Here is a 17,128-nt window from a genome sequence, read left to right on the forward strand (position 1 = left end):
CAATATGACATGTTGAGTGTATAATTACATACTTCCCTTGAGTTCAGTATGTACTTTTGTGTTCTGAAATATTTATGGCGTTGAATGATGGAAAGTTTTCTTCACATCATGCATTCTATTTTTAATGAAAGGAACAAAAAAATCCCACGCAAAAACAAAGAAAAACTTTTATTTTCTCAATCTTTAATAATCATTTAATTCTATTCATCTCTACACGTATGCTAATATGCTTCGCCTGGATTACATAGAGTTCTACATTTACTAAATAATTGCAGATATCGGTTAATATTTAAGCCTCAAATGTAGATAATGATGAATACATTGTATTATTGTAAATGAAGCATACTTAATAAGATAAGTGATTTCTTACTCACTGTCATCATTCCTGGAACTCTTGCAATAGCAGCCTAGTGTCATGTTACTGATCAGCCATAACAATAAAACCATTGACAGGTGAAGTGACTAATATTGATAATAATGTTACAATGGCACCTGTCAAGAGGTGGGGTGCATTAGGTCAGGGCCGGACTGGGGATGCAAAGCAGCCCTGGAAAAAAAATCTATGCCCGCCCCATAAGTCAATGCACCATTTTTTTGTTGCATGTAATATGTAAAGCTATGTCTTGCCACCCCAGATGATTGAGTAATATATATATATATATATATATATATATATATATATATATATAGATTGCTTTTTCTAATATAAAATATTGGTCCTTTCAGAGTAAAACATTTACTTATACAGCAAGCATACTCACATGCCGATACAGACAATCTCACTGACACACACAAGCTCATTGATACACAGCCTCATAGACAATCTCACTGATATACATAAGCTAATTGACATAAAAACACAAGCTCACTCACTAGCAGACACACACACACACACATACATGCAAGCAAGCAAGCTCATTAGTAGGCACACACACACACAGCTTAATGTAGTGGTTCTGGTGTCTGGTTTCCCTGCAGGCTTTTCAATGTAAACACTGACACTTACATTGCTTCCAAGTGACACCTCTAGTGACAGTCACTCAGACGGTCACTAGAGGTGCTTCCTGTGTCAGTGAGTAAAAACACTATTTTTAAAACACACACAGGCACACACACACACCATGGCAGACACACACACACACACACACACCATGGCAGACACACACACACACCATGGCAGACACACACATACCACGACAGACAGACACACACACACACACTATGATACAGACACAAACGTGACACAGACACAAACACACACATCATGACAGACACACACCATGACACAGACACACACCATGACACAGACAGTCTATGACACAGACACACACACCATGACAGACAGACACACATACCATGACACAGAGACACACCATGACACAGAAATTCCATGAAACAGACATACCCACACCATGACAGATAGACACACACACACTCACACCATGACAGACACACACGCGCACACACACACACACACACACCATGACAGACAGACAGACACACACACCATGACAGACACACACACACACCATGATAGACACACACACACACCATGACAGACACACACACACACACACACACACACACACTCACCATGACAGACACACACACACACACACACACACACATACATACATTGACAGCATTAAACATTACCTGTGGGTGATTGGCCAGGGGGTCATGCAGGGCAGAGAGCTGGGAGTGCTGACGGCCGCAGAAGGGCTGGGGAAGGCAGCCACAGAAGAAGCTGGGGAGGGGGCCGCAGAAGGAGCTTTTTTGGCGGCCACATGGGAAGCTGTGCTGTGCTGTGCTGTCTCTGCTCCCCCACCCTCGCGCGCTACTGAATGAGTCCGGAGCCGGAATATGACGTCATATTCCGGCCTTGGTCTCATTCAGTAGAGCGCTGGGAGCAGAGTCAGGACAGCACAGCTTCCCATGCAGCCACCTGAACAGCTCCTTCTGCGGCCGCTAGCACACCCAGATGTCTGCCCGGCCCCAGGTGCCGACGTCCCACCGGGAAATTTCCCGGTGTCCCGGTGGCCCAGTCCGGCCCTGCATTAGGCAGCAAGTGAATGGACTTTAATATATTGGAAGCAGGAAGAATGGGAAATTGAAAAGATGTGAGTGACTTTGACAAGGGCTAAATAGTAATGGCTAGACGACTCGGTCAGAGCATCTCCAAAATGGCAGATGTTGTGGTGTGTTCCTGCCTAATATTGTGGCTATGATAGAATGGTGACAGAACACACGTGCATTGCAGATTGCTGTGTATGGGGCTGTGTAGCTGCAAACCAGTCAGAGTGCCCATGATGACCCCTGTCCACCTACAAAAATACCTTCAATGAGGACGCGAGCGTCAGAACTGGACCATGGAGCAATGGTAGAAGGTTACCTGGTTAGACAAATCACTTTTACTTTTAGATCAAGTGGATGGCCGGGTGCATGTGCATCATTTACTAGGGGAAGAGATGGTAGCAGGATGCACTGTGGAAAGAGAGCAATCCGGTGGAGGCAGTGTTATACTCTGGGCAATGTGTTGTTTGGAAACCTTGAGTCATGGCATTCATGGAATTCTGGTATTCATATGGATGTACCTTTGAGACGTATCACTTACCTAGAGATTGATGCAGACCATGAACTCCCCTTCATTGCATTGGTGTTCCCTGATGATGGTAACCTATAATGCACCTATCACACTGCAAATATTTTGCATATGTTGTTCAGGCATGCTTTGAGGAACACGACAAAGAAACCCTTAACCACCTTGGTCTCCAATTTTCCCTGATCTATAGCCTATTGAGCATATGTGGGATGTGCTGGAACAACAAATCCAATACATGGAGGCCTCATCTTGCAACTTGCAGGACTTAAAGTATCTGCTGCCTATTAGAGAGACAATTATAGAGAAAATTGTATGGACAATTTTATGGACATCACTCCTTACACACTTCAGGCACATTCAGAGGTCTTGTGGATTTCATTCTTTGTTGCATTAAAACTGTTCAGTGTTGTGGCTGATCAATATATTTATATGCTAATGAACAGAGGACACTGGTACAAGTGTTTTTTGCCCCCCCCACGCCACACATTCTAGACAATTTACCTCTAACTCCCCGAAAAAGGTCCCCACTTGCCACTGCCAATTAAACAAATATTCCAAATTAGTGTGTTTGCCACAATTGCCTGCTTGGGAACCCCATTTCCAAATTAGAATTTTAACAAATGTCAAAGTGGCCTAAGACTTGGCCCCTAAATTCTGATGGGCCCTGGGGCCATTGCACGCACAGTATTTCGCCATGTAATACTGCTGCATTATAAAATTAGAATATGTGTATATTGTCAGCATATTGCACTAGATACATTAGGTAATCATGGCATGTCTTATTCAAGCCATCATACATAGGTTTTTATTTTAGAGGATACTATATTTATACACTGCTAACATGTTCCATATTTGTGTATATTCATCTGTAAGACACAATAAAATGTGTGAACTATAAAAAAAAAAAAAAAAGCATTCACAGTTTACCGCTAGAGATGTAATCTTATAACTGGTTTGCAAGGAATTTTAATTAATCAGAATCTGTAATAATGGAGAAAGGGTTATTATCCTGTATACTGACTGAGAATAATAGAGGGCTGCTTTGCAGGTTTTGTGCTGTACTGTTGTAATGATGTTAAATTATATAAAGTGAAAAAGAAGATTCCATAGAATAAAAGATGTAGGTGTGCAGATTAACCTTTTAAACCTTTACACAAGTGTCAGTGCAGAAAAAGGGAGATATACACTTAAAATCTATTTGTGAGAAAAAAAGTTCTGCCAATGTCCCACTGTGAGAGAGTGCAGAGTCCTATTCAGTAAAACAAAATTGTATACTTGCACTATCCTAATGAAGCAGGTCTCAAAATCTATATTACCTAAACAGAGACACAGACCTAGTGCAGTATAGCCAGTATCATAACATAATAAGGTGGTGCTCAAAAGAAATACACTCAAAATTGTGGAATGGTTTTAGCACCACTCCAGACTATCCGGCACAGGGAGGATCAGACCCTAGAGATCATTGAATCCTAATACGGGTCGTAGTATGGACTCAACGCCAGCCGAAAGCTTCAGATTAAGGGCTTTATTATTCACAAATTCAGTAATTTTAAAAACAGAATCTCCCTGGACTCGGAGCACATAGAGCAACCGAAACTCTCTAGTTACAAAAGTTCGACGTGTAGGTACGCGTTTCGCGGTTTTTTTTTTAGCAGGGACGGAATGTCACACCTTTTAAAGTGCCCGTGCCAAATCACACTATTGTGCTATGGTAAAAACGTTGGTAACAGGTCTGCAAAGTACAAACATAATAGTCCCAATAGTCCCCATAAATAATCATACAGGGAAAGAAGATGAAAAGAAATGAGAAATATTAAGAGAAATATATTACATTACAGTTTTTATGGACAGGATAATAATTCAACCACATATATGAATAGTCACATTATCTTAATAAAAGCAATCCCACTGCGATTGTGCTATTAATCAGATGTGAAATAAAAAGAGAGATCACTATTTAAAAGACATCGTAGAGCATAAAAATACAAATTACAAAATTAAAATCATTAAATGTTAAAAATATTATAATAAAAAATGGGGCACATCTCCTAAATAGTGATGTCCCGAACTGTTCGCTGGCGAATAGTTCCTGGTGAACATCGCTTGTTCGCGTTCGCCAAGGATGGCGAACACATGCGCTGTTCGGTCTGCCCCCTATTCCTCATCATTGAGTAAACTTTGACCCTGCCTGTACCTCACAGTCAGCAGACACATTCCAGCCAATCAGCAGCAGACCCTCCCTCCCAGATCTTCCCACCTCCTGGACAGCATCCATTTTACATTCATTGTGAAGCTGCATTCTTAGTGAGAGTAGGGACAGTGTAGCTGCTGCTGATTTGATAGGGAAATTGATAGCTAGGCTAGTGTTTTCAGTGTCCACTACAGTCCTGAAGGACTCATCTGATCTCTGCTGTAAGGACAGCACCCCAAAAAGCCCTTTTTAGGGCTAGAACATCAGTCTGCTTTTTTTTTCTGTGTAATGTAATTGCAGTTGCCTGCCTGCCAACCTGTGTGTCTGGCTCACAGCATATACTGTGCCCACTTGCCCAGTGCCACCACTCACTCACTGGTGTCACAATAGCTTGCATTTAAAAAAAAAAAAAAAACGCTTTTTTGACTGTAATATAATAGCAGTCTGATGAGAATAGTACTACTTAACACACTACTCCTATCTGGTGGCACATTAGATTGCACGCGCAGTGCCCCAAATTTGAAGTAGGAGGACCAACCAAGCATCTTTTTCCATCTCCCGCTTCCTAAAGTTGATGCCTTATATACACGTCCCCTGATAAGGGACGTAACAGGGATTAAACTGCTAAGAATAGTACTGCTTAACACACTACTCCTATCTGGTGGCACATTAGATTGCACGCACAGTGCCCCAAATTTGAAGTAGGAGGACCGATCATGCATCTTTTTCCATCTCCCGCTTCCTAAAATCGATGCCTTATATACACGTCCCCTGATAGGGGACGTAACAGGGATTAAACTGATAGGAATAGTACTACTTAACACACCACTCCTATCTGGTGGCACATTAGATTGCACGCGCAGTGCCCCAAATTTGAAGTAGGAGGACCGACCAAGCATCTTTTTCCATCTCCCGCTTCCTAAAATCGATGCCTTATATACACGTCCCCTGATAGGGGACGTAACAGGGATTAAACTGATAGGAGTGGTGTGTTAAGTAGTACTATTGTGGTGGAATCTCGGTAAAAATAAATTTAGTAGGCCGAGATTACCACGTGGCATGTGTACGTGCATATACTGGTGTATCGGTCGGTTGGTTGCACGTGGCAAAGATACGATCAGTAGTGTACGGAGCATGTGCGAGAATACCGGATGTAGTATTCCCCTCCTCCATTGTGCTGGGCAAGCCATGCGGTCAAACAGGAAGTTAGTTGTATTTTGGTGACATTAGTCCCTCTGAGTCCCGATCGGTGAACCAAATAAAGAATCTCTTCCTTCCTGAAGAAACCTGTGTCCATCTCTCTGTGCTTGGCTTCCGTCAGTTTCTCCGGTATCATTTGGTGCATTGGCCGGGAAGCTCATCGTTCAACGGTAGCTGAGAAGCAGAGGCGTGAGACGGTCTATCTTTGCCCACATTCTCTACGGCTGCACCCCTGAACTTCTGCGTGGACCTCCCTTCGTCTCGGCGCCACTGGTTTGTTGTCCAGGAGATCATCGGCCTCTACGTAGTAAGTGCTGGGGTGTCCCCGATGAGTGTGAACTCAGGTTCAGGAACGAGGAGGTAAGACGACCGCTGTTTTAGACGGCGGACCCACTAGGGGTATTGGATACCGATTGTGCGGTAGGCCCATAAGGGGTTATTTGGAATCTGCCCCCTCCAGTGGAGGGAAGGAGCGAAGGCGCATAGCTCAATTAAAAACGCCCTTTAGTAAGCCCGTTTAATTTTGGTTTGGAGTCAGGCGGGGTTCTGGTGTAAACAGCCCTAGCCGGACACCGGTGTCTTGTCTAGACTAGCGTTCTAGGGTGTATATTTTGTTCGCTAGGTCGGAGGGACCGGGAGACTAAGCGGCGCCTGTGTAAATTCGGTTCGCTAGATCTCAACCTATCTTGGCTAAGTGGGAAGGCGTGTAAATTTGGAACCCACTAGACTATTGATAGAGTAGATAGAGTAAGAGGGTACTGTTGTAAATTCCGCCCTCTAGTTCGTTATATGTGGTGCTTGGACAGTGTGGCTAACCAAAACGTATGTAGATAGTTTTAGGTAGTCCATCAAGGTACTGGCCAATAGATTAGTTGGGAATTGTAAATGTGTTAAAGATTGTTGTAGTAGCGTGTATATCTTGCTAGATAGCGTGAGCTCTGCCGTCTAGCGAGAGTGTGAATAGTGTGTAATTGTATTATAGCGCACGGTACCATAACCATGTATAATTACTGACACTGTAAATAAGTACTAAGAATTGTCATCTATGTTGCATGTTTAACACCATAACCACTACTAATTGTACTGTGACTTTAAATTGTACTTTAACCTATGCTAACCGTACTGTAACTACTGTTTGTAAAGACGATGTTACTGGGGTATGTTATAGACGGGCAATTCAAATATAGGGAATTATAGCGTGGGTGACTGTATAGTTTCGCCAAAGGGCTTAGTGACTGGTGTAACAGCTGTGTGTGTACGGGAATTCCCTGAGTGTTTTGTTGTGTGCGTTTCACTTAGTAACTGTACCACGTGGTGCTGTTGCCGAGGGAATGGGTGTGACCGTTGGTAGAGTGTTTGTATAGTTTCTGTTGGAAACGATGCTCCATTGTTAAGTATGGGCGCGTCGGATTTGACGATTTTGGATCCCTTAGGATGTATGATAAAGAATTTTAAAAAGGGATATAAAGCATGTGATTTTGTGTGTCTCCAGCACGCCTGATTCAGTTGTGTAGTACGGAATGGCCTACTTTGGTTGCCGCATGGCCACCACGTGGCAGTTTTGATCCTAATCTGGTACAGCGTGTACACGTGGCTGTATCAGGTAGGCCTGAACTTTACGGCCAGTTTCCATATATTGATTGTTGGAGGCAGGCCGTAAAAGACTCACCAAAATGGATCCGAGTATGCCACGAGGAACAATGTCGCCTCATGGTGGCCAGGACTCGCTTGTCCACTAAGGCCGTAATTACGCCCATTTTAGACACGCCCCCTGAGTCTGAGATCCCTATGCCGCCCCCTTACTCCTCCTCCACCGGAAGAGGAAGAGGAGGTGCTGCTGGAAACGCTCCTCCCCTTTCCCCGTTGTCCCCTGTGGCGAAACCAACCTCGCCACTGGGCCCTGGAGAAGCCTGTTTGCTAGCCTCCTACCTGCTGACTATGGCCCCATGGTTATTTGGGGCATATTGTACTTTATATTGCTGCTACTGGCCCTTTTAAAATCATTGATGGACATATTGGGACTTTTTGGGATTGTGGCGAAACCGACCTCGCCACGTGTCCTTGGAGGAGGCTGATTGCCCGCCTCTTGCCTTTGGACTATGGACCAGACTTTATGGGAATGTGATACCCCAGATAGCTATACCATGGAGCCTATTCATATAATGAAAGACTATGGGAAAGACTTTAGCTCCATGGCAATTGTACTGTGTGAGTAGGATCTGCGCGCTATTCGGTAGTTTTGTGCGCGCAGATCCCAGCTATCTGGGGATAGGTGAAATGTCTGTGTGTTATGTGTAAAAGGTGAATTTATGTATTTTTAAGTGTTTTACTGTCTTTGTGTCCCCATGTGCTTAATGGAGTCTGTCTCTGTGCTGTGAGATAATTGAATTACTTCTCCAGCACAGAGAAGGCCCTGTAAACCTGGAAAGCTAGGGGTTTTAAAAGATACTTTACTAACTTTTGAACCCCTGGTCTGATCCATGCCATTTTTTAATATGTTATTCCCCTGAATGGATTGATTGTGGATATGTATTTTTATGTGAATGTGATGTATGGTTTTGAAGTTACAGATATTGTGTAAAAGTTATGTTTTAAACTGTATAATAAGTGGATTATCTCTCAGGCTAAGGGGAGGGGATGTGTGGGTTGTACCATATCTCGGATTGGTTATTTTATGCCTCCCCCTGGGTGTGGCCTGTATGTGTGAGATGGAAATAAAAGCCAGGCTGGATGAGCCAGTCCAGAGTTCCTGTTTTACCCTCAAAGTGATGTGTCGTCTCATTATTGGGGGAAGGATTTATTGTATGCTGTTCCAGTTGACTGCTAGGAGTACAAGCCTATTCGTATGGTTCCTATTCAACGGTCTACAGCATTCATACGCTTGGGAGAATTTAAAGGGTTTCTCGGATTCGGTGATTGTGGTGTCTGCCAGAGTGCTTGGAGTCCTCAGGAAGCACTAGGAGCATCCATTAACGGAGGTACCAAGTCGGGGTGCCAGGTGATCCGTTACATCCCCACCTACTTCCTCCTCTAGCTCAGAGCCCAGCCCTCTTGTTTCAAAACCTCCCCTTCCGATACCTGCTTCCGGTAACTCCACATACCCAGATTTGGCGCCATATCCAGCTTCCGGTCAGGCTCCCCCTAGCCCGGCCCGGAATATTTTACTCACCAACCTTCCCCATAGTAAAGCTTCCCCATCCCCATGCCTTACTACCCCTCGACCGGAACCCCTAACTGACGCATCTCTACGAAGCCCCATATTAACCCGACAACTGACCGGTACTCTCCAACCCCGACATTATCAAATGCCACTTCGATTGACTCCTGGCCCGACACACATTAACGATGACGGCCAGATACAATACGCTGATCCAGTCTACGTTTATGTTCCTTTTACGACTACTGATCTCTTTAATTGGAAGACCCATAACGCCTCTTACACCGAAAAGCCTCAAGCCATGACGGATCTGTTTACTTCAATAGTCCAGACACATAATCCCACTTGGGCTGATTGCCAGCAATTATTAATGACATTGTTTAATAACGAGGAAAGGACTAGGATAAATCAAGCAGCAATTAAAGCGCTGGATGAAGAGGCCCGTACACAAAATCAGGCCAACCCAGCAGCATGGGCCACAGACCATTATCCAAACACCGATCCAAATTGGAATGTCAATGTCGCAGACTTGGTTCATTTAAAAGCTTATAGGGACGCTATTATTGCTGGCATGAAAGCTGGAGGAAAGAAGGCGATTAACATGTCTAAGACGGCTGAGGTATTGCAGAAATGTGATGAATCACCCAGTGTCTTTTATGACCGATTATTGGAGGCATACTTCTTGTATACCCCCTTTAATCCGGAAGCCCCTGAGAATTCCCGGATGGTTAACTCTGCCTTTGTCAGCCAAGCCTACGGAGATATAAAGCGCAAGCTACAAAAGTTAGAAGGGTTCGTAGGGATGTCCATAACCCAACTGATGGAGGTAGCGAATAAAGTGTATATGAACAGGGAAACAGAGACGAAGAAAGAGGAAGAGCGCAAGATGCTGTCATGGCCGTTACCAGTAATTCCTGTCTCTTCCGGGTTGATGGACTGTAACCACACCCCCTCTCTGACGCGATCTCAGTGCGCTACATAATGGGACCGCGCCAGACAACAGACGCTGGATTAATGAACAGCGTACAGACAACAGACGCTGGATTAATGAACAGCGTACCGCGGAATTAAACCGGCTGCAATTCTTCTCTACAATTTACATGTGTACCGAACCGGACTCGTACTCGACTAACCTCCTTCTCCTTCCCTCGACCACGGCTAGAACTTTGACTCCTCTCGACCTCTCTCCAACGGAACCTCCCCGGAGGGGACTCTGGGACCAACTTCAATCCACTGGAAGCTAAGTTACCTCACTGTGTTATACGAACTTTTCCCTGACTACTGAACTCTCTAGCGTTAGCCTGCTCGCACATTCTCCTATCGTTAGGAGTAATGCCTATTCATTAACCCTTCTGTCTACAGCTGAGATGTTTTCTATCAATTGAGCTAAATCAAATCTCTGCAAGTTAATCTGCATTACCTTTCTTCATTTTATTGCTGCAATTCAATTGTGTAAGTTAGTCTAAGAATCCACTCAGCAATCCTGAAGTATTTAAAGATACAGTACCTATGTTTCTTCAATCAAGATATTAAAGACACAGTATCAGTGAATTCTCTGGTGAACTGTCATCTCTTTATTTCCTCAATTTATCACATTCACATCTAATTAATCTGAAATCTGCAGCTGATCTAACCATCCGAACCCTCCAGCAAAAACATAGACCTGTCGAAGATTACATAGCTGAGTTTAAGAGATGGGCAATAGAAACTCAATGGAACGATATAACCCTGCGCAACCAATTTCGAATTGGGTTATCCGAAGGAGTAAAGGATGAACTTTCTAGAACTGAACTTCCTGCTACATTAAACGCTCTTATTCAACTATCAATCAGTATTGACAGACGGCTTAGGGAAAGAAAGGCTGAAATAGCTCTCTCAGGTTCAACATTTAGGAAACCATCTGCTCCTCCAAAACCAGCTGAAAAACCTTCATCACCTAACGAACCTATGGAAATTGGCACTATAAGAAGTCCTCTCACACTAGAAGAAAAAACTAGAAGACGACTACTTAACCTTTGTATGTACTGTGCCTCACAAGAACACTTAATCCCAGACTGCCCTCTATTGAAAAGACCACGGAGTGGTAAGCATGCTCATACCACTTCTATACTGAGTGCACTCCCTTCTAAATCAACCACTCAATTTTTCTCCATTTCTCTCATATTACAGTGGGACAAAGAAAGAATAACGACTGAAGCCATCATTGACTCTGGGGCTAACGGAGTGTTCATCGATTCATCCTTTGTAATCAAAAATAAAATTCCTTGTGTCCGTAAAAGCACTTCTGTCTCTGTCAGAGTAATTGATGGCTCCCTCATAGCCTCGGGTCCTATCACAAAAGAAACTATTCCTGTACGAACAACCTCCCTTAACACTCATATCGAATACCTCATATTCGATGTTATCTCTTCTCCCCTTTATCCGGTCATCCTAGGAATCAATTGGCTAAGGGACCACAACCCTCAAATTACCTGGTCTCTGTTTTCTCTCGCTTTTAACTCCGTGTACTGTAAGGAAACATGCTTACAACATATTCCACTCCTCCAAACTGTTGAAGAACCATCTATACCTTCCTGCTATTCTGAGTTCTCTGATGTATTCAGTAAAAAGGAAGCTGAAAAACTCCCACCTCATCGTCCCTACGACTGCCCTATCAACCTCATACCTGGTGCCCCCATACCTTTTGGGCACATCTACCCTCTCTCTGAATCTGAATTAAAAAATCCTCAAGAAATACTTGGAAGAAAACCTCCATAAGGGGTTCATTAGACCTTCCAGCTCACCTGCTGCCTCCAGTATGTTTTTTGTGAGGAATAAGGACCAGACCATCCGTCCCATCATAGATTACAGAGCTTTAAATAAGATAACCGTAAAAAAACGCTATCCTCTTCCCCTGATAAACGAGCTGATTGAAAGGTTAAAAACAGCCACTATCTATACTAAGCTTGACCTCCGTGGGGCATACGATCTCGTTAGAATCAAAGCTAACGATGAATGGAAAACTGCCTTCAGAACTAGATATGGTCTCTACGAGTATCTTGTGATGTCTTTCGGCCTCTGCAATGCCCCGCCACCTTTCAACATTTCATAAATGACATCTTCAGGGATCTTCTGGACGTCTGTGTTATCATCTACTTAGATGACATTCTTATATATTCTAATACACCTGAGGAACACAAAAAACATGTGAGATGGGTGTTATCCCGACTTAGAACTCATAAATTATACGCTAAACCAGAAAAATGTCTCTTTAACGTCAATGAAATAACCTTCTTAGGTTACGTTATCACTCCTCATTCGATTGGAATGGATAGCTCAAAAATCAGTTGTATCCTCAACTGGCCCATTCCTTCTAACGTAAAAGAATTACAACGGTTCCTGGGCTTTGCTAACTTCTACAGGAAATTTATTAAAAATTACTCTGATGTAACACATTCCCTTAATTCACTTAACAGCAAAAAATATGCTTTCAATTGGAATGAAAAGGCCCAAAAGGCTTTCGATGAATTAAAAAGAAGATTTACAACTGCTCCTATCCTTCAACTCCCTGATCCCACATGTCTATATGTCCTTGAAACAGATGCTTCAGAAACTGCTATCGGAGCTGTCCTCTCCCAACACAAAACTCCTCAAGATCCTCTTCATCCTGTTGCTTTTTTTTCCCGTTCCATGTCTCCGGCTGAAAAGAATTACCCTATAGGAGAAAAAGAATTATTAAGCATAAAATCAGCTTTAGAATCCTGGCGACATCTTCTAGAAGGAACACAAACTCCTATAATAGTTTATACTGACCATAAAAACCTTGAATATCTTCACTCCAACAAAACTCTATCTGCGAGGCAAGTAAGATGGAACCTCTTCTTCTCCCGGTTTAATTTTCAAATCGTTTTTAGACCTGGGGCTAGGAACAAAAAGGCGGATGCCCTCTCCAGAATTCAGCAAGAACCTGAATTAGAACCCCCACATGCAGTCATCGGAATTGACACATCCCTTATAGATTACATAAAAGGCCTTCATCCAGATGCTCTTGAACTTCCTAAATCAACTAAGTTATCTCTGAAAGACGGTCTCTATTATTTTCATGATAGAATTTACATTCCTCCCCCATTTAGAAATAAAATACTTGAATTCATTCATGACTCTCCTCTGGCAGGTCATCCAGGTATAAAAAAGACCCTCGAATTATCCAAAAGATATTATTGGTGGCCGCGCCAGGACATCACCATCGAATCCTATGTGAAAAACTGTTCAACCTGCCAAAGATCCAAATCTGACCATCATCAACCCTTTGGTCAGTTGATGAATCTACCGGTTCCAGAAAGACCTTGGCAATCCATTTCTATGGACTTCCTGGTGGAACTTCCCCCTTCTCAACACCATTCTACCATTTTAGTAGTAGTAGACCGATTCACAAAGATGTCCCATTTCATTCCTTTGAAGAAATTACCTTCATCATCAGAACTTTCAAAAACATTTCTCGATAACATTGTGAAACTTCATGGACTCCCAGATGAAATCATATCGGACCGCGGAACCCAGTTTACCTCCAAAGTCTGGAATGCATTATGTACTTCTCTTCGTATTCAACGTAAACTATCTTCCGCTTATCATTCTCAAACCAACGGGCAAACTGAAAGAGTTAACCAATGCCTAGAACAATATTTATGTTGCTATTGTTCCCACCTACAGGATGATTGGATGACGTGGTTACCTATGGCCGAATTTGCTTATAACAACTCAGTTCATACAAGTAGCAAAATGACTCCCTTCTTCTCCAATTATGGATTTCATCCCTCCTCATTTCCTTCTCAAATAATTCCTTCATCTAACCCCGCTGTCTCGGATCAAATCTCTCATATGTCCTCCTTATTTCGACAGTTACATGAAAATCTTGAAGTGGCATCCTCTAACCAGAAGAAGTTTTTTGATGCTAAGAGACAACCTTCCCCCACTTATAAAGTTGGCGATTTAGTCTGGCTCTCCTCAAAAAACATCTCCACCAACCGTCCCTCGAAGAAATTGAGTTCCCTGTTTCTTGGTCCTTTTCAAATATTGTCTATCATAAACCCTAACGTTGTGAAATTGAAGCTTCCACCTACTTTTAAACTTCACCCCGTCTTTCATGTATCCTTGCTCAAGCCCCATCATCCTGACCCTTTTCAAAGGAATATAATCACTTCTCCTGATCCTATCTTGGTACATGGTACTGAGGAATACGAGGTCCAAAAATTCTTGATTCAAGGATCCATCGTGGCTCTCTACAGTACCTCGTTAGATGGAAGGGTTATGGAGTTGATGAAGATTCATGGGAGGATTCCTCAGTGATTCATGCTGATAGACTGATTACAGCATTCCACAGACGTTATCCATCCAAACCACGTGGATAGCACCCGGTGGGTGCTCTTTACAGGGGGGGGTACTGTCATGGCCGTTACCAGTAATTCCTGTCTCTTCCGGGTTGACGGACTGTAACCACACCCCCTCTCTGACGCGGTCTCAGTGCGCTACATAATGCGACCGCGCCAGACAACAGACGCTGGATTAATGAACAGCGTACCGCGGAATTAAACCGGCTGCAACTCTTCTCTACAATTTACATGTGTACTGAACCGGACTCGTACTCGACTAACCTCCTTCTCCTTCCCTCGACCACGGCTAGAACTTTGACTCCTCTCGACCTCTCTCCAACGGAACCTCCCCGGAGGTGACTCTGGGACCAACTTCAATCCACTGGAAGCTAAGTTACCTCCTGTGTTATACGAACTTTTCCCTGACTACTGAGCTCTCAAGCGTTAGCCTGCTCGCACATTCTCCTATCGTTAGGAGTAATGCCTATTCATTAACCCTTCTGTCTACAGCTGAGATGTTTTCTATCAATTGAGCTAAATCAAATCTCTGCAAGTTAATCTGCATTACCTTTCTTCATTTTATTGCTGCAATTCAATTGTGTAAGTTAGTCTAAGAATCCAATCAGCAATCCTGAAGTATTTAAAGATACAGTACCTACGTTTCTTCAATCAAGATATTAAAGACACAGTATCAGTGAATTCTCTGGTGAACTGTCATCTCTTTATTTCCTCAATTTATCACATTCACATCTAATTAATCTGAAATCTGCAGTTGAGCTCCATCAAACTCTATGTGAGCGTGACAGATGCGTAGAAAGGCAGATATGCTAGCGGTAGCGATCGCAGGCGTAGATAGAAGGGAAAAAGAGGTGTATAGGGGAACAGATAAAGACAATAGTAAGTGGAATAGGGAACCCCTGAGTAGGAATCAGTGCGCGTACTGTAGGGAAGAAGGACATTGGAGAAGTGAGTGTCCACAAAGGGAACAGTATGAGAGAGACAGACCTAGGGCAGGATATGGTAATTATAGAGGCAGAGCGAGAGGTAGAGGAGGTTCTGGAGGGAATAATGGTAGCAATAGAGGAAGTGCTAGAGAAGACAGGTATTATCCAGCAGCGCAGCGATAGAGAAGATAGGGACTTTGTAGGATTGGCTGACACGGTCATGGAGGACTATTGATACCGACCGGGCTCTATCCCCCTTGGCCGAGCGGAGCCTATGGTCGATGTATCAATAGGGGGAAAAAGGAGTGCGTTCATGATCGATACTGGTGCTGAACATTCGGTGGTGACTGACCTAGTTGCTCCTCCATCTGGAAGAACTATCACTGTAATAGGAGCAACTGGAAGGAGTGCTGCTAAACCGGTTCTTAAAAGTCGACTCTGTACATTGGGAGGCCACGTAGTAAAACATCAATTCCTTTATATGCCTGAATGTCCAGTCCAGCTGTTAGGACGTGATTTGTTGTCAAAACTACAAGCACAGATAACGTTTCTACCAAATGGAACAACATCTCAGTTCAATGGACCTTCAGGTATAATGACAATATCTGTACCAAAGGAAGAAGAGTGGCGACTTTATACAGCGTTGACTAGCCAAAACCCTAAGAGTGATGAATCCTTGTTTAATATACCAGGTGTGTGGGCAGAGAACAACCCACCAGGACATTTGCTCGCAATATCCCACCAATTCGAATCAAACTGAAACTTGGGGTCTATCCAGTGAGCTTAAGGCAATATCATATCCCACAAAAGGCCAAGAAGAATATACAATCATATTTGGATAAGTTCGTAAGGTATGGTATCCTAAAATTCTGTACTTCCCCCTGGAACACCCCATTGCTGCCTGTTCAAAAGCCCGGTACAGATGAGTATCGCCCTGTGCAGGACTTGAGAGCAGTCAATGATGCGGTCATAAGTATACACCCAGTTGTGCCCAATCCATATAACCTGCTTGCTTTAATTCCGGGCGGGGCTACCTATTTCACTGTCTTAGATCTTAAAGATGCCTTCTTTTGCCTTCGAATTGCTGCGGAAAGCCAGTGTATCTTCGCATTCCAGTGGGAAAATGCTGTAACGGGCGCAAAACGCCAGATGACTTGGACAAGACTGCCCCAAGGGTTTAAAAATTCACCTACCCTATTTGGATCAGCTTTAAGTCAAGACTTACTGGATTTCATGTATGTACGTAGTGGGGAATTACGATGAAGCATAAACATAATTAACCCCATTCAACCTCCCCCCAATAACGACAGACAACGTGGTATGGATGAACAGGCCACAGCATTTATTATAACATAAATTACTGTATAACACACCCATAACTCCATATATTAAACTCTTCTTTCTGTAACGAAATTGTTAGCAACAAATAAACATAAATAACATATATATATATATATAAACAACTCAACATACAGTGCTATACAGAGAACCCCCCGTCCTTGCCAATAAAAACCTGCAGTGGCTCCTAAACACCACTGCCTCTCACCTCCCCCCGTCATAAAAAACATATTCCAATGCCTGCCATCAGCCGACCTTATCCACGCTCGATGGGCACGAGACCTCAGGCAACCTAAAGTTAAACCTTTTGAAACAGGGGAGGCTGAGACCTGTAAACATGAGGAACTT

Source organism: Pelobates fuscus, chromosome 6 (assembly GCF_036172605.1).
Source record: "Pelobates fuscus isolate aPelFus1 chromosome 6, aPelFus1.pri, whole genome shotgun sequence".
In the NCBI taxonomy this organism is placed as follows: domain Eukaryota; kingdom Metazoa; phylum Chordata; class Amphibia; order Anura; family Pelobatidae; genus Pelobates; species Pelobates fuscus.